The sequence below is a fragment of the Phalangium opilio genome, unplaced genomic scaffold (genome assembly GCF_054372755.1).
Source record: "Phalangium opilio isolate 3A_F unplaced genomic scaffold, DU_Popi_V2 ptg000060l_1, whole genome shotgun sequence".
NCBI lineage: Eukaryota > Metazoa > Arthropoda > Arachnida > Opiliones > Phalangiidae > Phalangium > Phalangium opilio.
Window position 1 is genome coordinate 5,697,626 of NW_028324177.1, and position 19,186 is coordinate 5,716,811.

The 19,186-nt window shown below is 43.8% G+C and overlaps 35 non-coding genes across 35 annotated transcripts; all 35 read left to right on the forward strand.

The window, feature by feature from the left end:
- The first annotated feature begins 681 nt into the window (after positions 1-681).
- On the forward strand, positions 682-765 carry TRNAL-UAA (transfer RNA leucine (anticodon UAA)). Its single transcript has one exon. It is a non-coding gene; the product is annotated as a tRNA-Leu (tRNA).
- Positions 766-918: 153 nt separating this feature from the next.
- On the forward strand, positions 919-1,002 carry TRNAL-UAA (transfer RNA leucine (anticodon UAA)). Its single transcript has one exon. It is a non-coding gene; the product is annotated as a tRNA-Leu (tRNA).
- Positions 1,003-1,392: 390 nt separating this feature from the next.
- TRNAL-UAA (transfer RNA leucine (anticodon UAA)) lies at positions 1,393-1,476 on the forward strand. Its single transcript has one exon. It is a non-coding gene; the product is annotated as a tRNA-Leu (tRNA).
- A 389-nt stretch (positions 1,477-1,865) lies between these two features.
- Positions 1,866-1,949, forward strand: TRNAL-UAA (transfer RNA leucine (anticodon UAA)). Its single transcript has one exon. It is a non-coding gene; the product is annotated as a tRNA-Leu (tRNA).
- A 144-nt stretch (positions 1,950-2,093) lies between these two features.
- On the forward strand, positions 2,094-2,177 carry TRNAL-UAA (transfer RNA leucine (anticodon UAA)). The gene has a single exon. It is a non-coding gene; the product is annotated as a tRNA-Leu (tRNA).
- A 153-nt stretch (positions 2,178-2,330) lies between these two features.
- On the forward strand, positions 2,331-2,414 carry TRNAL-UAA (transfer RNA leucine (anticodon UAA)). Its single transcript has one exon. It is a non-coding gene; the product is annotated as a tRNA-Leu (tRNA).
- A 626-nt stretch (positions 2,415-3,040) lies between these two features.
- On the forward strand, positions 3,041-3,124 carry TRNAL-UAA (transfer RNA leucine (anticodon UAA)). Its single transcript has one exon. It is a non-coding gene; the product is annotated as a tRNA-Leu (tRNA).
- A 627-nt stretch (positions 3,125-3,751) lies between these two features.
- Positions 3,752-3,835, forward strand: TRNAL-UAA (transfer RNA leucine (anticodon UAA)). Its single transcript has one exon. It is a non-coding gene; the product is annotated as a tRNA-Leu (tRNA).
- Positions 3,836-4,688: 853 nt separating this feature from the next.
- Positions 4,689-4,772, forward strand: TRNAL-UAA (transfer RNA leucine (anticodon UAA)). The gene has a single exon. It is a non-coding gene; the product is annotated as a tRNA-Leu (tRNA).
- A 616-nt stretch (positions 4,773-5,388) lies between these two features.
- Positions 5,389-5,472, forward strand: TRNAL-UAA (transfer RNA leucine (anticodon UAA)). Its single transcript has one exon. It is a non-coding gene; the product is annotated as a tRNA-Leu (tRNA).
- A 144-nt stretch (positions 5,473-5,616) lies between these two features.
- Positions 5,617-5,700, forward strand: TRNAL-UAA (transfer RNA leucine (anticodon UAA)). Its single transcript has one exon. It is a non-coding gene; the product is annotated as a tRNA-Leu (tRNA).
- A 390-nt stretch (positions 5,701-6,090) lies between these two features.
- TRNAL-UAA (transfer RNA leucine (anticodon UAA)) lies at positions 6,091-6,174 on the forward strand. The gene has a single exon. It is a non-coding gene; the product is annotated as a tRNA-Leu (tRNA).
- A 144-nt stretch (positions 6,175-6,318) lies between these two features.
- On the forward strand, positions 6,319-6,402 carry TRNAL-UAA (transfer RNA leucine (anticodon UAA)). Its single transcript has one exon. It is a non-coding gene; the product is annotated as a tRNA-Leu (tRNA).
- A 153-nt stretch (positions 6,403-6,555) lies between these two features.
- Positions 6,556-6,639, forward strand: TRNAL-UAA (transfer RNA leucine (anticodon UAA)). Its single transcript has one exon. It is a non-coding gene; the product is annotated as a tRNA-Leu (tRNA).
- Positions 6,640-7,265: 626 nt separating this feature from the next.
- On the forward strand, positions 7,266-7,349 carry TRNAL-UAA (transfer RNA leucine (anticodon UAA)). The gene has a single exon. It is a non-coding gene; the product is annotated as a tRNA-Leu (tRNA).
- Positions 7,350-8,678: 1,329 nt separating this feature from the next.
- On the forward strand, positions 8,679-8,762 carry TRNAL-UAA (transfer RNA leucine (anticodon UAA)). The gene has a single exon. It is a non-coding gene; the product is annotated as a tRNA-Leu (tRNA).
- An 853-nt stretch (positions 8,763-9,615) lies between these two features.
- Positions 9,616-9,699, forward strand: TRNAL-UAA (transfer RNA leucine (anticodon UAA)). Its single transcript has one exon. It is a non-coding gene; the product is annotated as a tRNA-Leu (tRNA).
- An 853-nt stretch (positions 9,700-10,552) lies between these two features.
- Positions 10,553-10,636, forward strand: TRNAL-UAA (transfer RNA leucine (anticodon UAA)). The gene has a single exon. It is a non-coding gene; the product is annotated as a tRNA-Leu (tRNA).
- A 144-nt stretch (positions 10,637-10,780) lies between these two features.
- TRNAL-UAA (transfer RNA leucine (anticodon UAA)) lies at positions 10,781-10,864 on the forward strand. Its single transcript has one exon. It is a non-coding gene; the product is annotated as a tRNA-Leu (tRNA).
- Positions 10,865-11,017: 153 nt separating this feature from the next.
- Positions 11,018-11,101, forward strand: TRNAL-UAA (transfer RNA leucine (anticodon UAA)). The gene has a single exon. It is a non-coding gene; the product is annotated as a tRNA-Leu (tRNA).
- Positions 11,102-11,727: 626 nt separating this feature from the next.
- TRNAL-UAA (transfer RNA leucine (anticodon UAA)) lies at positions 11,728-11,811 on the forward strand. The gene has a single exon. It is a non-coding gene; the product is annotated as a tRNA-Leu (tRNA).
- Positions 11,812-12,200: 389 nt separating this feature from the next.
- Positions 12,201-12,284, forward strand: TRNAL-UAA (transfer RNA leucine (anticodon UAA)). The gene has a single exon. It is a non-coding gene; the product is annotated as a tRNA-Leu (tRNA).
- Positions 12,285-12,665: 381 nt separating this feature from the next.
- Positions 12,666-12,749, forward strand: TRNAL-UAA (transfer RNA leucine (anticodon UAA)). The gene has a single exon. It is a non-coding gene; the product is annotated as a tRNA-Leu (tRNA).
- Positions 12,750-12,902: 153 nt separating this feature from the next.
- TRNAL-UAA (transfer RNA leucine (anticodon UAA)) lies at positions 12,903-12,986 on the forward strand. The gene has a single exon. It is a non-coding gene; the product is annotated as a tRNA-Leu (tRNA).
- Positions 12,987-13,849: 863 nt separating this feature from the next.
- On the forward strand, positions 13,850-13,933 carry TRNAL-UAA (transfer RNA leucine (anticodon UAA)). The gene has a single exon. It is a non-coding gene; the product is annotated as a tRNA-Leu (tRNA).
- A 626-nt stretch (positions 13,934-14,559) lies between these two features.
- TRNAL-UAA (transfer RNA leucine (anticodon UAA)) lies at positions 14,560-14,643 on the forward strand. The gene has a single exon. It is a non-coding gene; the product is annotated as a tRNA-Leu (tRNA).
- Positions 14,644-14,787: 144 nt separating this feature from the next.
- On the forward strand, positions 14,788-14,871 carry TRNAL-UAA (transfer RNA leucine (anticodon UAA)). Its single transcript has one exon. It is a non-coding gene; the product is annotated as a tRNA-Leu (tRNA).
- Positions 14,872-15,024: 153 nt separating this feature from the next.
- TRNAL-UAA (transfer RNA leucine (anticodon UAA)) lies at positions 15,025-15,108 on the forward strand. Its single transcript has one exon. It is a non-coding gene; the product is annotated as a tRNA-Leu (tRNA).
- Positions 15,109-15,971: 863 nt separating this feature from the next.
- Positions 15,972-16,055, forward strand: TRNAL-UAA (transfer RNA leucine (anticodon UAA)). Its single transcript has one exon. It is a non-coding gene; the product is annotated as a tRNA-Leu (tRNA).
- Positions 16,056-16,199: 144 nt separating this feature from the next.
- On the forward strand, positions 16,200-16,283 carry TRNAL-UAA (transfer RNA leucine (anticodon UAA)). The gene has a single exon. It is a non-coding gene; the product is annotated as a tRNA-Leu (tRNA).
- A 389-nt stretch (positions 16,284-16,672) lies between these two features.
- On the forward strand, positions 16,673-16,756 carry TRNAL-UAA (transfer RNA leucine (anticodon UAA)). Its single transcript has one exon. It is a non-coding gene; the product is annotated as a tRNA-Leu (tRNA).
- Positions 16,757-17,145: 389 nt separating this feature from the next.
- Positions 17,146-17,229, forward strand: TRNAL-UAA (transfer RNA leucine (anticodon UAA)). The gene has a single exon. It is a non-coding gene; the product is annotated as a tRNA-Leu (tRNA).
- An 845-nt stretch (positions 17,230-18,074) lies between these two features.
- On the forward strand, positions 18,075-18,158 carry TRNAL-UAA (transfer RNA leucine (anticodon UAA)). The gene has a single exon. It is a non-coding gene; the product is annotated as a tRNA-Leu (tRNA).
- A 153-nt stretch (positions 18,159-18,311) lies between these two features.
- TRNAL-UAA (transfer RNA leucine (anticodon UAA)) lies at positions 18,312-18,395 on the forward strand. The gene has a single exon. It is a non-coding gene; the product is annotated as a tRNA-Leu (tRNA).
- A 153-nt stretch (positions 18,396-18,548) lies between these two features.
- Positions 18,549-18,632, forward strand: TRNAL-UAA (transfer RNA leucine (anticodon UAA)). The gene has a single exon. It is a non-coding gene; the product is annotated as a tRNA-Leu (tRNA).
- The last annotated feature ends 554 nt before the right edge of the window (positions 18,633-19,186 follow it).

Sequence of the window (19,186 nt, forward strand, 5' to 3'; positions counted from 1 at the left end):
ATTTATATCCTGTAGATTTTAGCTCTGTTATTGTAATTTTTACGAACATGCCTGCGATATCTACCGCCATAAATCCTAGATAAACTACATGCTATTCTCCTGCAATAAATACAGTTTTTTGCTGCGAAATTTTTTTAACAGAATAAAAATGTAAAATTCACAGGAGGTCTTGGCTACTGTTGCTGCCAGGGCTTTCCTGTAATTACAGCAGGATATTTTTTCTCACTGTAAGGCGTCAGATTTAAGCTCTGATCCTCGTATGAGGGCGTGGGTTCGAACCCCACTTCTGACAACGAATTGTTCATTTTAATAACATACATATCATACTCAGGAAAGGGTTTTCTAGTTTGGCAACTAGGGAGTGGCTTCATGGAGCATAGAACTCTGAGAGGTATTTCGGGGTTGTACAATAGCTACATTTTCAAGGAAAACGACTCAAAGCGTGTCAGGATGGCCGAGTGGTCTAAGGCGTCTGATTTAAGCTCTGATCCCCGTATGAGGCCGTGGGTTCGAACCACACTTCTGATAACGAGTTATTTCATTTTAATAAACTATATCTCATACTCAGGAAAGGGTTCTCTAGTTTGGCAACTAAGGAGTGGCTTCATAGAGCATAGAAGTCTGAGAGGTATTTCGGGCTTGCACTATAGCTTCATTTTCAAGGAAAACGTCTCAGTGCGTGTCAGGATGGCCGAGTGGTCTAAGGCGTCAGATTTAAGCTCTAATCCTCGTATGAGGGCGTGGGTTCGAACCCCACTTCTGACAACGAGTTATTTCATTGTAATAAAATATATCTCATACTCAGGAAAGGGTTCTCTAGTATGGCAACTAGGGAGTAGCTTCGTGGAGCATAGAACTCTTAGAGGTATTTCGGGGTTGTACTATAGCTTTATTTTCAAGGAAAACGTTTCAAAGCGTGTCAGGATGGCCGAGTGGTCTAAGGCGTCAGATTTAAGCTCTGATCCTCGTATGAGGGCGTGGGTTCGAACCCCACTTCTGACAACGAATTGTTTCATTTTAATAACATACATATCATACTCAGGAAAGGGTTCTCTAGTATGGCAGCTAGGGAGTAGCTTCATGGAGCATAGAACTCCGAGAGGTATTTCGGGGTTGCACCATAGCTTCATTTTCAAGGAAAACGTTTCAGTGCGTGTCAGAATGGACGAGTGGTCTAAGGCGTCAGATTTAAGCTCTGATCCCCGTATGAGGATGTGGGTTCGAACCACACTTCTGATAACGAGTTATATCATTTTAATAAAATATATCTCTTACTCAGGAAAGGGTTCTCTAGTATGGCAACTAGGGAGTGGCTTCATGGAGCATAGAACTCTTGGAGGTATTTCGGGGTTGTACCATAGCTTCATTTTCAAGGAAAACGTTTCAGAGCGTGTCAGGATGGCCGAGTGGTCTAAGGCGTCAGATTTAAGCTCTGATCCTCGTATGAGGGCGTGGGTTCGAACCCCACTTCTGACAACGAATTGTTCATTTTAATAACATACATATCATACTCAGGAAAGGGTTTTCTAGTTTGGCAACTAGGGAGTGGCTTCATGGAGCATAGAACTCTGAGAGGTATTTCGGGGTTGTACAATAGCTACATTTTCAAGGAAAACGACTCAAAGCGTGTCAGGATGGCCGAGTGGTCTAAGGCGTCTGATTTAAGCTCTGATCCCCGTATGAGGCCGTGGGTTCGAACCACACTTCTGATAACGAGTTATTTCATTTTAATAAACTATATCTCATACTCAGGAAAGGGTTCTCTAGTTTGGCAACTAAGGAGTGGCTTCATAGAGCATAGAAGTCTGAGAGGTATTTCGGGGTTGCACTATAGCTTCATTTTCAAGGAAAACGTCTCAGTGCGTGTCAGGATGGCCGAGTGGTCTAAGGCGTCAGATTTAAGCTCTGATCCTCGTATGAGGGCGTGGGTTCGAACCCCACTTCTGACAACGAATTGTTTCATTTTAATATCATACTTAGGAAAGGGTTCTCTAGTTTGGCAACTAGGGAGGGACTTTATTCAGCATAGAACTTTGAGAGGTATTTCGGGGTTGTACTATAGCTTCATTTTCAAGGAAAACGACTGAAAACGTGTCAGGATGGCCGAGTGGTCTAAGGCGTCAGATTTAAGCTCTGATCCTCGTATGAGGGCGTGGGTTCGAACCCCACTTCTGACAACGAGTTATTTCATTGTAATAAAATATATCTCATACTCAGGAAAGGGTTCTCTAGTATGGCAACTAGGGAGTAGCTTCGTGGAGCATAGAACTCTTAGAGGTATTTCGGGGTTGTACTATAGCTTCATTTTCAAGGAAAACGTTTCAAAGCGTGTCAGGATGGCCGAGTGGTCTAAGGCGTCAGATTTAAGCTCTGATCCTCGTATGAGGGCGTGGGTTCGAACCCCACTTCTGACAACGAATTGTTTCATTTTAATAACATACATATCATACTCAGGAAAGGGTTCTCTAGTATGGCAACTAGGGAGTGGCTTCATGGAGCATAGAACTCCGAGAGGTATTTCGGGGTTGCACCATAGCTTCATTTTCAAGGAAAACGTTTCAGTGCGTGTCAGAATGGACGAGTGGTCTAAGGCATCAGATTTAAGCTCTGATCCTCGTATGAGGGCGTGGGTTCGAACCCCACTTCTGACAACGAATTGTTTCATTTTAATAACATACATATCATACTCAGGAAGGGTTCTCTAGTTTGGCAACTAGGGAGTGGCTTTATGGAGCATAGAACTCTGAGAGGTATTTCGGGGTTGTACAATAGCTTCATTTTCAAGGAAAACGATTCAGAGCGTGTCAGGATGGCCGAGTGGTCTTTGGAGTCAGATTTAAGCTCTGATCCCCGTATGAGGGCGTGGGTTCGAACCACACTTCTGACAACGAATTATTTCATTTTAATAAAATATATCTCATACTCAGGAAAGGGTGCTCTATTATGGCAACTAGGGAGTGGCTTCATGGAGCATAGAACTCTGAGAGGTATTTCGGGGTTGTACAATAGCTTCATTTTCAAGGAAAACGACTCAAAGCGTGTCAGGATGGCCGAGTGGTCTAAGGCGTCAGATTTAAGCTCTGATCCTCGTATGAGGGCGTGGGTTCGAACCACACTTCTGACAACGAATTGTTTCAATTAAATAACATATATATCATACTCAGGCAAGGGTTCTCTAGTTTGGCAACAAGGGAGGGACTTTAGGGAGGATAGAACTTTGAGAGGTATTTCGGGGTTGTACTATAGCTTCATTTTGAAGGAAAACGATTCAGAGCGTGTCAGGATGGCCGAGTGGTGTAAGGCGTCAGATTTAAGCTTTGATCCCCGTATGAGGGCGTGGGTTCGAACCACACTTCTGACAACGAGTTATTTCATTTTAATAAAATATATCTCATACTCAGGAAAGGGTTCTCTAGTATGGCAACTAGGGAGTGGCTTCATGGAGCATAGAACTCAGAGAGGTATTTCGGGGTTGTACTATAACTTGATTTTCAAGGAAAACGACTCAAAGCGTGTCAGGATGGCCGAGTGGTCTAAGGCGTCAGATTTAAGCTCTGATCCCCGTATGAGGTCGTGGGTTTGAACCACACTTCTGACAACGAATTATTTCATTCTAATAAAATATATCTCATACTCAGGAAAGGGTTCTCTAATATGGCAACTAAGGAGTGGCTTCATAGAGCATAGAAGTCTGAGAGGTATTTCGGGGTTGCACTATAGCTTCATTTTCAAGGAAAACGTCTCAGTGCGTGTCAGGATGGCCGAGTGGTCTAAGGCGTCAGATTTAAGCTCTGATCCTCGTATGAGGGCGTGGGTTCGAACCCCACTTCTGACAACGAATTGTTTCATTTTAATATCATACTCAGGAAAGGGTTCTCTAGTTTGGCAACTAGGGAGGGACTATATTCAGCATAGAACTTTGAGAGGTATTTCGGGGTTGTACTAAAGCTTCATTTCAAGGAAAACAACTCCAAGCGTGTAAGGATGGCGGAGTGGTCTAAGGCGTCAGATTTAAGCTCTGATCCCCGTATGGGGGCGTGGGTTCGAACCCCACTTCTGACAACGAATTGTTTCATTTTAATAACATACATATCATACTCAGGAAGGGTTCTCTAGTTTGGCAACTAGGGAGTGGCTTTATGGAGCATAGAACTCTGAGAGGTATTTCGGGGTTGTACAATAGCTTCATTTTCAAGGAAAACGATTCAGAGCGTGTCAGGATGGCCGAGTGGTCTTAGGAGTCAGATTTAAGCTCTGATCCCCGTATGAGGGCGTGGGTTCGAACCACACTTCTGACAACGAATTATTTCATTTTAATAAAATATATCTCATACTCAGGAAAGGGTGCTCTAGTATGGCAACTAGGGAGTGGCTTCATGGAGCATAGAACTCTGAGAGGTATTTCGGGGTTGTACAATAGCTTCATTTTCAAGGAAAACGACTCAAAGCGTGTCAGGATGGCCGAGTGGTCTAAGGCGTCTGATTTAAGCTCTGATCCCCGTATGAGGCCGTGGGTTCGAACCACACTTCTGATAACGAGTTATTTCATTTTAATAAACTATATCTCATACTCAGGAAAGGGTTCTCTAGTTTGGCAACTAAGGAGTGGCTTCATAGAGCTTAGAAGTGTGAGAGGTATTTCGGGGTTGCACTATAGCTTCATTTTCAAGAAAAACGTCTCAGTGCGTGTCAGGATGGCCGAGTGGTCTAAGGCGTCAGATTTAAGCTCTGATCCTCGTATGAGGGCGTGGGTTCGAACCCCACTTCTGACAACGAATTGTTTCATTTAAATATCATACTCAGGAAAGGCTTCTCTAGTTTGGCAACTAGGGAGGGACTATATTCAGCATAGAACTTTGAGAGGTATTTCGGGGTTGTACTAAAGCTTCATTTCAAGGAAAACAACTCCAAGCGTGTAAGGATGGCGGAGTGGTCTAAGGCGTCAGATTTAAGCTCTGATCCCCGTATGGGGGCGTGGGTTCGAACCCCACTTCTGACAACGAATTGTTTCATTTTAATAACATACATATCATACTCAGGAAGGGTTCTCTAGTTTGGCAACTAGGGAGTGGCTTTATGGAGCATAGAACTCTGAGAGGTATTTCGGGGTTGTACAATAGCTTCATTTTCAAGGAAAACGATTCAGAGCGTGTCAGGATGGCCGAGTGGTCTTAGGAGTCAGATTTAAGCTCTGATCCCCGTATGAGGCCGTGGGTTCGAACCACACTTCTGATAACGAGTTATTTCATTTTAATAAACTATATCTCATACTCAGGAAAGGGTTCTCTAGTTTGGCAACTAAGGAGTGGCTTCATAGAGCATAGAAGTCTGAGAGGTATTTCGGGGTTGCACTATAGCTTCATTTTCAAGGAAAACGTCTCAGTGCGTGTCAGGATGGCCGAGTGGTCTAAGGCGTCAGATTTAAGCTCTGATCCTCGTATGAGGGCGTGGGTTCGAACCCCACTTCTGACAACGAATTGTTTCATTTTAATATCATACTTAGGAAAGGGTTCTCTAGTTTGGCAACTAGGGAGGGACTTTATTCAGCATAGAACTTTGAGAGGTATTTCGGGGTTGTACTATAGCTTCATTTTCAAGGAAAACGACTGAAAACGTGTCAGGATGGCCGAGTGGTCTAAGGCGTCAGATTTAAGCTCTGATCCTCGTATGAGGGCGTGGGTTCGAACCCCACTTCTGACAACGAGTTATTTCATTGTAATAAAATATATCTCATACTCAGGAAAGGGTTCTCTAGTATGGCAACTAGGGAGTAGCTTCGTGGAGCATAGAACTCTTAGAGGTATTTCGGGGTTGTACTATAGCTTCATTTTCAAGGAAAACGTTTCAAAGCGTGTCAGGATGGCCGAGTGGTCTAAGGCGTCAGATTTAAGCTCTGATCCTCGTATGAGGGCGTGGGTTCGAACCACACTTCTGATAACGAGTTATTTCATTTTAATAAACTATATCTCATACTCAGGAAAGGGTTCTCTAGTTTGGCAACTAAGGAGTGGCTTCATAGAGCATAGAAGTCTGAGAGGTATTTCGGGGTTGCACTATAGCTTCATTTTCAAGGAAAACGTCTCAGTGCGTGTCAGGATGGCCGAGTGGTCTAAGGCGTCAGATTTAAGCTCTGATCCTCGTATGAGGGCGTGGGTTCGAACCCCACTTCTGACAACGAATTGTTTCATTTTAATATCATACTTAGGAAAGGGTTCTCTAGTTTGGCAACTAGGGAGGGACTTTATTCAGCATAGAACTTTGAGAGGTATTTCGGGGTTGTACTATAGCTTCATTTTCAAGGAAAACGACTGAAAACGTGTCAGGATGGCCGAGTGGTCTAAGGCGTCAGATTTAAGCTCTGATCCTCGTATGAGGGCGTGGGTTCGAACCCCACTTCTGACAACGAGTTATTTCATTGTAATAAAATATATCTCATACTCAGGAAAGGGTTCTCTAGTATGGCAACTAGGGAGTAGCTTCGTGGAGCATAGAACTCTTAGAGGTATTTCGGGGTTGTACTATAGCTTCATTTTCAAGGAAAACGTTTCAAAGCGTGTCAGGATGGCCGAGTGGTCTAAGGCGTCAGATTTAAGCTCTGATCCTCGTATGAGGGCGTGGGTTCGAACCCCACTTCTGACAACGAATTGTTTCATTTTAATAACATACATATCATACTCAGGAAAGGGTTCTCTAGTATGGCAACTAGGGAGTGGCTTCATGGAGCATAGAACTCCGAGAGGTATTTCGGGGTTGCACCATAGCTTCATTTTCAAGGAAAACGTTTCAGTGCGTGTCAGAATGGACGAGTGGTCTAAGGCATCAGATTTAAGCTCTGATCCTCGTATGAGGGCGTGGGTTCGAACCCCACTTCTGACAACGAATTGTTTCATTTTAATAACATACATATCATACTCAGGAAGGGTTCTCTAGTTTGGCAACTAGGGAGTGGCTTTATGGAGCATAGAACTCTGAGAGGTATTTCGGGGTTGTACAATAGCTTCATTTTCAAGGAAAACGATTCAGAGCGTGTCAGGATGGCCGAGTGGTCTTTGGAGTCAGATTTAAGCTCTGATCCCCGTATGAGGGCGTGGGTTCGAACCACACTTCTGACAACGAATTATTTCATTTTAATAAAATATATCTCATACTCAGGAAAGGGTGCTCTATTATGGCAACTAGGGAGTGGCTTCATGGAGCATAGAACTCTGAGAGGTATTTCGGGGTTGTACAATAGCTTCATTTTCAAGGAAAACGACTCAAAGCGTGTCAGGATGGCCGAGTGGTCTAAGGCGTCAGATTTAAGCTCTGATCCTCGTATGAGGGCGTGGGTTCGAACCACACTTCTGACAACGAATTGTTTCAATTAAATAACATATATATCATACTCAGGCAAGGGTTCTCTAGTTTGGCAACAAGGGAGGGACTTTAGGGAGGATAGAACTTTGAGAGGTATTTCGGGGTTGTACTATAGCTTCATTTTGAAGGAAAACGATTCAGAGCGTGTCAGGATGGCCGAGTGGTGTAAGGCGTCAGATTTAAGCTTTGATCCCCGTATGAGGGCGTGGGTTCGAACCACACTTCTGACAACGAGTTATTTCATTTTAATAAAATATATCTCATACTCAGGAAAGGGTTCTCTAGTATGGCAACTAGGGAGTGGCTTCATGGAGCATAGAACTCAGAGAGGTATTTCGGGGTTGTACTATAGCTTCATTTTTAAGGAAAACGTTTCAGTGCGTGTCAGGATGGCCGAGTGGTCTAAGACGTCAGATTTAAGCTCTGATCCCCGTATGAGGGCGTGGGTTCGAACCACACTTTTGACCACGAATTGTTTCATTTTAATAACATATATCTCCTTGTCAGGAAAGGGTTCTCTGGTATGGCAACTAGGGAGTGGCTTCATGGAGCATAGAACTCTGAGAGGTATTTCGGGGGTGTACTATAGCTTCATTTTGAAGGAAAACGTTTTGGAGCGTGTCAGGATGGCCAAGTGGTCTAAGGCGTCAGATTTAAGCACTGATCCTCGTAAGAGGGCGTGGGTTCGAACGCCACTTCTGACAACGAATTGTTTCATTTTAATATCATACTCAGGAAAGGGTTCTCTAGTTTGGCAACTAGGGAGTGGCTTTATGGAGCATAGAACTTTGAGAGGTATTTCGGGGTTGTACTATAGCTTCATTTTTAAGGAAAACGTTTCAGTGCGTGTCAGGATGGCCGAGTGGTCTAAGACGTCAGATTTAAGCTCTAATCCCCGTATGAGGGCGTGGGTTCGAACCACACTTTTGACCACGAATTGTTTCATTTTAATAACATACATCTCATACTCAGGAAAGGGTTCTCTAGTTTGGCAACTAGGGAGTGGCTTTATGGAGCATAGAACTCTGAGAGGTATTTCGGGGTTGTACTATAACTTGATTTTCAAGGAAAACGACTCAAAGCGTGTCAGGATGGCCGAGTGGTCTAAGGCGTCAGATTTAAGCTCTGATCCCCGTATGAGGTCGTGGGTTTGAACCACACTTCTGACAACGAATTATTTCATTCTAATAAAATATATCTCATACTCAGGAAAGGGTTCTCTAATATGGCAACTAAGGAGTGGCTTCATAGAGCATAGAAGTCTGAGAGGTATTTCGGGGTTGCACTATAGCTTCATTTTCAAGGAAAACGTCTCAGTGCGTGTCAGGATGGCCGAGTGGTCTAAGGCGTCAGATTTAAGCTCTGATCCTCGTATGAGGGCGTGGGTTCGAACCCCACTTCTGACAACGAATTGTTTCATTTTAATATCATACTCAGGAAAGGGTTCTCTAGTTTGGCAACTAGGGAGGGACTATATTCAGCATAGAACTTTGAGAGGTATTTCGGGGTTGTACTAAAGCTTCATTTCAAGGAAAACAACTCCAAGCGTGTAAGGATGGCGGAGTGGTCTAAGGCGTCAGATTTAAGCTCTGATCCCCGTATGGGGGCGTGGGTTCGAACCCCACTTCTGACAACGAATTGTTTCATTTTAATAACATACATATCATACTCAGGAAGGGTTCTCTAGTTTGGCAACTAGGGAGTGGCTTTATGGAGCATAGAACTCTGAGAGGTATTTCGGGGTTGTACAATAGCTTCATTTTCAAGGAAAACGATTCAGAGCGTGTCAGGATGGCCGAGTGGTCTTAGGAGTCAGATTTAAGCTCTGATCCCCGTATGAGGGCGTGGGTTCGAACCACACTTCTGACAACGAATTATTTCATTTTAATAAAATATATCTCATACTCAGGAAAGGGTGCTCTAGTATGGCAACTAGGGAGTGGCTTCATGGAGCATAGAACTCTGAGAGGTATTTCGGGGTTGTACAATAGCTTCATTTTCAAGGAAAACGACTCAAAGCGTGTCAGGATGGCCGAGTGGTCTAAGGCGTCTGATTTAAGCTCTGATCCCCGTATGAGGCCGTGGGTTCGAACCACACTTCTGATAACGAGTTATTTCATTTTAATAAACTATATCTCATACTCAGGAAAGGGTTCTCTAGTTTGGCAACTAAGGAGTGGCTTCATAGAGCTTAGAAGTGTGAGAGGTATTTCGGGGTTGCACTTTAGCTTCATTTTCAAGAAAAACGTCTCAGTGCGTGTCAGGATGGCCGAGTGGTCTAAGGCGTCAGATTTAAGCTCTGATCCTCGTATGAGGGCGTGGGTTCGAACCCCACTTCTGACAACGAATTGTTTCATTTAAATATCATACTCAGGAAAGGCTTCTCTAGTTTGGCAACTAGGGAGGGACTATATTCAGCATAGAACTTTGAGAGGTATTTCGGGGTTGTACTAAAGCTTCATTTCAAGGAAAACAACTCCAAGCGTGTAAGGATGGCGGAGTGGTCTAAGGCGTCAGATTTAAGCTCTGATCCCCGTATGGGGGCGTGGGTTCGAACCCCACTTCTGACAACGAATTGTTTCATTTTAATAACATACATATCATACTCAGGAAGGGTTCTCTAGTTTGGCAACTAGGGAGTGGCTTTATGGAGCATAGAACTCTGAGAGGTATTTCGGGGTTGTACAATAGCTTCATTTTCAAGGAAAACGATTCAGAGCGTGTCAGGATGGCCGAGTGGTCTTAGGAGTCAGATTTAAGCTCTGATCCCCGTATGAGGGCGTGGGTTCGAACCACACTTCTGACAACGAATTATTTCATTTTAATAAAATATATCTCATACTCAGGAAAGGGTGCTCTAGTATGGCAACTAGGGAGTGGCTTCATGGAGCATAGAACTCTGAGAGGTATTTCGGGGTTGTACAATAGCTTCATTTTCAAGGAAAACGACTCAAAGCGTGTCAGGATGGCCGAGTGGTCTAAGGCGTCTGATTTAAGCTCTGATCCCCGTATGAGGCCGTGGGTTCGAACCACACTTCTGATAACGAGTTATTTCATTTTAATAAACTATATCTCATACTCAGGAAAGGGTTCTCTAGTTTGGCAACTAAGGAGTGGCTTCATAGAGCTTAGAAGTGTGAGAGGTATTTCGGGGTTGCACTATAGCTTCATTTTCAAGAAAAACGTCTCAGTGCGTGTCAGGATGGCCGAGTGGTCTAAGGCGTCAGATTTAAGCTCTGATCCTCGTATGAGGGCGTGGGTTCGAACCCCACTTCTGACAACGAATTGTTTCATTTAAATATCATACTCAGGAAAGGCTTCTCTAGTTTGGCAACTAGGGAGGGACTTTATTCAGCATAGAACTTTGAGAGGTATTTCGGGGTTGTACTATAGCTTCATTTTCAAAGAAAACGACTGAAAGCGTGTCAGGATGGCCGAGTGGTCTAAGGCGTCAGATTTAAGCTCTGATCCTCGTATGAGGGCGTGGGTTCGAACCCCACTTCTGACAACGAGTTATTTCATTTTAATAAAATATATCTCATACTCAGGAAAGGGTTCTCTAGTATGGCAACTAGGGAGTAGCTTCGTGGAGCATAGAACTCTAAGAGGTATTTCGGGGTTGTACTATAGCTTCATTTTCAAGGAAAACGTTTCAAAGCGTGTCAGGATGGCCGAGTGGTCTAAGGCGTCAGATTTAAGCTCTGATCCTCGTATGAGGGCGTGGGTTCGAACCCCACTTCTGACAACGAATTGTTTCATTTTAATAACATACATATCATACTCAGGAAAGGGTTCTCTAGTATGGCAACTAGGGAGTGGCTTCATGGAGCATAGAACTCCAAGAGGTATTTCGGGGTTGCACCATAGCTTCATTTTCAAGGAAAACGTTTCAGTGCGTGTCAGAATGGACGAGTGGTCTAAGGCGTCAGATTTAAGCTTTGATCATCGTATGAGGGCGTGGGTTCGAACCCCACTTCTGACAACGAATTGTTTCATTTTAATAACATACATATCATACTCAGGAAGGGTTCTCTAGTTTGGCAACTAGGGAGTGGCATTATGGAGCATAGAACTCTGAGAGGTATTTCGGGGTTGTACAATAGCTTCATTTTCAAGGAAAACGACTCAGAGCGTGTCAGGATGGCCGAGTGGTCTAAGGAGTCAGATTTAAGCTCTGATCCCCGTATGAGGGCGTGGGTTCGAACCACACTTCTGACAACGAATTATTTCATTTTAATAAAATATATCTCATACTCAGGAAAGGGTTCTCTAGTATGGCAACTAGGGAGTAGCTTCGTGGAGCATAGAACTCTTAGAGGTATTTCGGGGTTGTACTATAGCTTCATTTTCAAGGAAAACGTTTCAAAGCGTGTCAGGATGGCCGAGTGGTCTAAGGCGTCAGATTTAAGCTCTGATCCTCGTATGAGGGCGTGGGTTCGAACCCCACTTCTGACAACGAATTGTTCATTTTAATAACATACATATCATACTCAGGAAAGGGTTTTCTATTTTGGCAACTAGGGAGTGGCTTTATGGAGCATAGAACTCTGAGAGGTATTTCGGGGTTGTACTATAGCTTCATTTTCAAGGAAAACGACTCAGAGCGTGTCAGGATGGCCGAGTGGTCTAAGGAGTCAGATTTAAGCTCTGATCCCCGTATGAGGGCGTGGGTTCGAACCACACTTCTGACAACGAATTATTTCATTTTAATAAAATATATCTCATACTCAGGAAAGGGTTCTCTAGTATGGCAACTAGGGAGTAGCTTCGTGGAGCATAGAACTCTTAGAGGTATTTCGGGGTTGTACTATAGCTTCATTTTCAAGGAAAACGTTTCAAAGCGTGTCAGGATGGCCGAGTGGTCTAAGGCGTCAGATTTAAGCTCTGATCCTCGTATGAGGGCGTGGGTTCGAACCCCACTTCTGACAACGAATTGTTTCATTTTAATAACATACATATCATACTCAGGAAAGGGTTCTCTAGTATGGCAACTAGGGAGTGGCTTCATGGAGCATAGAACTCCAAGAGGTATTTCGGGGTTGCACCATAGCTTCATTTTCAAGGAAAACGTTTCAGTGCGTGTCAGAATGGACGAGTGGTCTAAGGCGTCAGATTTAAGCTCTGATCCTCGTATGAGGGCGTGGGTTCGAACCCCACTTCTGACAACGAATTGTTTCATTTAAATATCATACTCAGGAAAGGGTTCTCTAGTTTGGCAACTAGGGAGGGACTTTATTCAGCATAGAACTTTGAGAGGTATTTCGGGGTTGTACTATAGCTTCATTTTCAAAGAAAACGACTGAAAGCGTGTCAGGATGGCCGAGTGGTCTAAGGCGTCAGATTTAAGCTCTGATCCTCGTATGAGGGCGTGGGTTCGAACCCCACTTCTGACAACGAGTTATTTCATTTTAATAAAATATATCTCATACTCAGGAAAGGGTTCTCTAGTATGGCAACTAGGGAGTAGCTTCGTGGAGCATAGAACTCTAAGAGGTATTTCGGGGTTGTACTATAGCTTCATTTTCAAGGAAAACGTTTCAAAGCGTGTCAGGATGGCCGAGTGGTCTAAGGCGTCAGATTTAAGCTCTGATCCTCGTATGAGGGCGTGGGTTCGAACCCCACTTCTGACAACGAATTGTTTCATTTTAATAACATACATATCATACTCAGGAAAGGGTTCTCTAGTATGGCAACTAGGGAGTGGCTTCATGGAGCATAGAACTCCAAGAGGTATTTCGGGGTTGCACCATAGCTTCATTTTCAAGGAAAACGTTTCAGTGCGTGTCAGAATGGACGAGTGGTCTAAGGCGTCAGATTTAAGCTCTGATCCTCGTATGAGGGCGTGGGTTCGAACCCCACTTCTGACAACGAATTGTTTCATTTTAATAACATACATATCATACTCAGGAAGGGTTCTCTAGTTTGGCAACTAGGGAGTGGCTTTATGGAGCATAGAACTCTGAGAGGTATTTCGGGGTTGTACAATAGCTTCATTTTCAAGGAAAACGACTCAGAGCGTGTCAGGATGGCCGAGTGGTCTAAGGCGTCAGATTTAAGCTCTGATCCCCGTATGAGGACGTGGGTTCGAACCACACTTCTGATAACAAGTTATATCATTTTAATAAAATATATCTCTTACTCAGGAAAGGGTTCTCTAGTATGGCAACTAGGGAGTGGCTTCATGGAGCATAGAACTCTGAGAGGTATTTCGGGGTTGTACAATAGCTTCATTTTCAAGGAAAACGACTCAAAGCGTGTCAGGATGGCCGAGTGGTCTAAGGCGTCTGATTTAAGCTCTGATCCCCGTATGAGGCCGTGGGTTCGAACCACACTTCTGATAACGAGTTATTTCATTTTAATAAACTATATCTCATACTCAGGAAAGGGTTCTCTAGTTTGGCAACTAAGGAGTGGCTTCATAGAGCTTAGAAGTGTGAGAGGTATTTCGGGGTTGCACTATAGCTTCATTTTCAAGAAAAACGTCTCAGTGCGTGTCAGGATGGCCGAGTGGTCTAAGGCGTCAGATTTAAGCTCTGATCCTCGTATGAGGGCGTGGGTTCGAACCCCACTTCTGACAACGAATTGTTTCATTTTAATAACATACATATCATACTCAGGAAAGGGTTCTCTAGTATGGCAACTAGGGAGTGGCTTCATGGAGCATAGAACTCCAAGAGGTATTTCGGGGTTGCACCATAGCTTCATTTTCAAGGAAAACGTTTCAGTGCGTGTCAGAATGGACGAGTGGTCTAAGGCGTCAGATTTAAGCTCTGATCCTCGTATGAGGGCGTGGGTTCGAACCCCACTTCTGACAACGAATTGTTTCATTTTAATAACATACATATCATACTCAGGAAGGGTTCTCTAGTTTGGCAACTAGGGAGTGGCTTTATGGAGCATAGAACTCTGAGAGGTATTTCGGGGTTGTACAATAGCTTCATTTTCAAGGAAAACGACTCAAAGCGTGTCAGGATGGCCGAGTGGTCTAAGGCGTCTGATTTAAGCTCTGATCCCCGTATGAGGCCGTGGGTTCGAACCACACTTCTGATAACGAGTTATTTCATTTTAATAAACTATATCTCATACTCAGGAAAGGGTTCTCTAGTTTGGCAACTAAGGAGTGGCTTCATAGAGCTTAGAAGTGTGAGAGGTATTTCGGGGTTGCACTATAGCTTCATTTTCAAGAAAAACGTCTCAGTGCGTGTCAGGATGTCCGAGTGGTCTAAGGCGTCAGATTTAAGCTCTGATCCTCGTATGAGGGCGTGGGTTCGAACCCCACTTCTGACAACGAATTGTTTCATTTAAATATCATACTCAGGAAAGGGTTCTCTAGTTTGGCAACTAGGGAGGGACTTTATTCAGCATAGAACTTTGAGAGGTATTTCGGGGTTGTACTATAGCTTCATTTTCAAAGAAAACGACTGAAAGCGTGTCAGGATGGCCGAGTGGTCTAAGGCGTCAGATTTAAGCTCTGATCCTCGTATGAGGGCGTGGGTTCGAACCCCACTTCTGACAACGAGTTATTTCATTTTAATAAAATATATCTCATACTCAGGAAAGGGTTCTCTAGTATGGCAACTAGGGAGTAGCTTCGTGGAGCATAGAACTCTAAGAGGTATTTCGGGGTTGTACTATAGCTTCATTTTCAAGGAAAACGTTTCAAAGCGTGTCAGGATGGCCGAGTGGTCTAAGGCGTCAGATTTAAGCTCTGATCCTCGTATGAGGGCGTGGGTTCGAACCCCACTTCTGACAACGAATTGTTTCATTTTAATAACATACATATCATACTCAGGAAAGGGTTCTCTAGTATGGCAACTAGGGAGTGGCTTCATGGAGCATAGAACTCCAAGAGGTATTTCGGGGTTGCACCATAGCTTCATTTTCAAGGAAAACGTTTCAGTGCGTGTCAGAATGGACGAGTGGTCTAAGGCGTCAGATTTAAGCTCTGATCCTCGTATGAGGGCGTGGGTTCGAACCCCACTTCTGACAACGAATTGTTTCATTTTAATAACATACATATCATACTCAGGAAGGGTTCTCTAGTTTGGCAACTAGGGAGTGGCTTTATGGAGCATAGAACTCTGAGAGGTATTTCGGGGTTGTACAATAGCTTCATTTTCAAGGAAAACGACTCAGAGCGTGTCAGGATGGCCGAGTGGTCTAAGGCGTCAGATTTAAGCTCTGATCCCCGTATGAGGACGTGGGTTCGAACCACACTTCTGATAACGAGTTATATCATTTTAATAAAATATATCTCTTACTCAGGAAAGGGTTCTCTAGTATGGCAACTAGGGAGTGGCTTCATGGAGCATAGAACTCTGAGAGGTATTTCGGGGTTGTACAATAGCTTCATTTTCAAGGAAAACGACTCAAAGCGTGTCAGGATGGCCGAGTGGTCTAAGGCGTCTGATTTAAGCTCTGATCCCCGTATGAGGCCGTGGGTTCGAACCACACTTCTGATAACGAGTTATTTCATTTTAATAAACTATATCTCATACTCAGGAAAGGGTTCTCTAGTTTGGCAACTAAGGAGTGGCTTCATAGAGCTTAGAAGTGTGAGAGGTATTTCGGGGTTGCACTATAGCTTCATTTTCAAGAAAAACGTCTCAGTGCGTGTCAGGATGGCCGAGTGGTCTAAGGCGTCAGATTTAAGCTCTGATCCTCGTATGAGGGCGTGGGTTCGAACCCCACTTCTGACAACGAATTGTTTCATTTAAATATCATACTCAGGAAAGGGTTCTCTAGTTTGGCAACTAGGGAGGGACTTTATTCAGCATAGAACTTTGAGAGGTATTTCGGGGTTGTACTATAGCTTCATTTTCAAAGAAAACGACTGAAAGCGTGTCAGGATGGCCGAGTGGTCTAAGGCGTCAGATTTAAGCTCTGATCCTCGTATGAGGGCGTGGGTTCGAACCCCACTTCTGACAACGAGTTATTTCATTTTAATAAAATATATCTCATACTCAGGAAAGGGTTCTCTAGTATGGCAACTAGGGAGTAGCTTCGTGGAGCATAGAACTCTAAGAGGTATTTCGGGGTTGCACCATAGCTTCATTTTCAAGGAAAACGTTTCAGTGCGTGTCAGAATGGACGAGTGGTCTAAGGCGTCAGATTTAAGCTCTGATCCTCGTATGAGGGCGTGGGTTCGAACCCCACTTCTGACAACGAATTGTTTCATTTTAATAACATACATATCATACTCAGGAAGGGTTCTCTAGTTTGGCAACTAGGGAGTGGCTTTATGGAGCATAGAACTCTGAGAGGTATTTCGGGGTTGTACAATAGCTTCATTTTCAAGGAAAACGACTCAGAGCGTGTCAGGATGGCCGAGTGGTCTAAGGCGTCAGATTTAAGCTCTGATCCTCGTATGAGGGCGTGGGTTCGAACCCCACTTCTGACAACGAATTGTTCATTTTAATAACATACATATCATACTCAGGAAAGGGTTTTCTATTTTGGCAACTAGGAAGTGGCTTTATGGAGCATAGAACTCTGAGAGGTATTTCGGGGTTGTACTATAGCTTCATTTTCAAGGAAAACGACTCAGAGCGTGTCAGGATGGCCGAGTGGTCTAAGGAGTCAGATTTAAGCTCTGATCCCCGTATGAGGGCGTGGGTTCGAACCACACTTCTGACAACGAATTATTTCATTTTAATAAAATATATCTCATACTCAGGAAAGGGTTCTTTAGTATGGCAACTAGGGAGTAGCTTCGTGGAGCATAGAACTCTTAGAGGTATTTCGGGGTTGTACTATAGCTTCATTTTCAAGGAAAACGTTTCAAAGCGTGTCAGGATGGCCGAGTGGTCTAAGGCGTCAGATTTAAGCTCTGATCCTCGTATGAGGGCGTGGGTTCGAACCCCACTTCTGACAACGAATTGTTTCATTTTAATAACATACATATCACACTCAGGAAAGGGTTCTCTAGTATGGCAACTAGGGAGTGGCTTTATGGAGCATAGAACTCCAAGAGGTATTTCGGGGTTGCACCATAGCTTCATTTTCAAGGAAAACGTTTCAGTGCGTGTCAGAATGGACGAGTGGTCTAAGGCGTCAGATTTAAGCTCTGATCCTCGTATGAGGGCGTGGGTTCGAACCCCACTTCTGACAACGAATTGTTTCATTTTAATAACATACATATCATACTCAGGAAGGGTTCTCTAGTTTGGCAACTAGGGAGTGGCTTTATGGAGCATAGAACTCTGAGAGGTATTTCGGGGTTGTACTATAGCTTCATTTTCAAGGAAAACGGCTCAAAGCGTGTCAGGATGGCCGAGTGGTCTAAGGCGTCGGATTTAAGTTCTGATCCTCGTATGAGGGCTTGGGTTCGAACCCCACTTCTGACAACGAATTGTTTCATTTTAATATCATACTAAGGAAAGGATTCTCAACTAGGGAGGGACTTTATTCAGCATAGAACTCTGAGAGGTATTTCGGGGTTGCACTATAGCTTCATTTTCAAGGAAATCGTCTCAGTGCGTGTCAGGATGGCCGAGTGGTCTAAGGCGTCAGATTTAAGCTCTGATCCCCGTATGAGGGCGTGGGTTCGAACCACACTTCTGATAACGAGTTATTTCATTTTAATAAAATATATCTCATACTCAGGAAAGGGTTCTCTAGTATGGCAACTAGGGAGTGGCTACATGGAGCATAGAACTCTTGGAGGTATTTCAGGGTTGTACTATAGCTTCATTTTCAAGGAAAACGTTTCAGAGCGTGTCAGGATGGCCGAGTGGTCTTAGGCGTCAGATTTAAGCTCTGATCCTCGTATGAGGTCGTGGGTTCGAACCCCACTTCTGACAACGAAATGTTTCATTTTAATAACATACATATCATACTCAGGAAAGGGTTATCTAGTATGGCAACTAGGGAGTGGCTTCATGGAGCATAGAACTCTGAGAGGTATTTCGGGGTTGCACTATAGCTTCATTTTCAAGGAAAACGTCTCAGTGCGTGTCAGGATGGCCGAGTGGTCTAAGGCGTCAGATTTAAGCTCTGATCCTCGTATGAGGGCGTGGGTTCGAACCCCACTTCTGACAAGGAATTGTTTCATTTTAATAACATACATATCATACTCAGGAAAGGGATCTCTAGTATGGCAACTAGGAAGTGGCTTCATGGAGCATAGAACTCTGAGAGGTATTTCGGGGTTGCACTATAGCTTCATTTTCAAGGAAAACGTCTCAGTGCGTGTCAGGATGGCCGAGTGGTCTAAGGCGTCAGATTTAAGCTCTGATCCTCGTATGAGGGCGTGGGTTCGAGCCCCACTTCTGACAACGAATTGTTTCATTTTAATAACATACATATCATACTCAGGAAAGGGTTCTCTAGTTTGGCAACTAGGGAGTGGCTTTATGGAGCATAGAACTCTGAGAGGTATTTCGGGGTTGTACTATAGCTTCATTTTCAAGGAAAACCTTTCAAAGCGTGTCAGGATTTCAAGCCTTTTAGGTGGCTTATTCTCAAAATGAATTAAACACAAGTTTACGCTAATAAAATGACATAAGTGCCCTTGGAACAACAACCTGAACAAAGTCCCAGCCCAACAAATCAATTAATAACAACAAATAATGAGATTTGAAAAAAAACAATACAGTGTTATCGGAGAAGCCATGAAACGCTACCAGAAGATCTCGAAACCCCGCCCATCGAATAAACAAGACAGCTGGATTAATATGTTTCCCCTGAAATATAAAGGAGCGGCGAAAAAATATCAGACCATTTAGCAAGTAACTCTCCTAGTATACGCTGGGATGACGCGGGGATTCTCTTCGTTAACGACCTTAAGATCCCAGATTCTGATATAGTTCAGCTAGTTCATTTTACTATA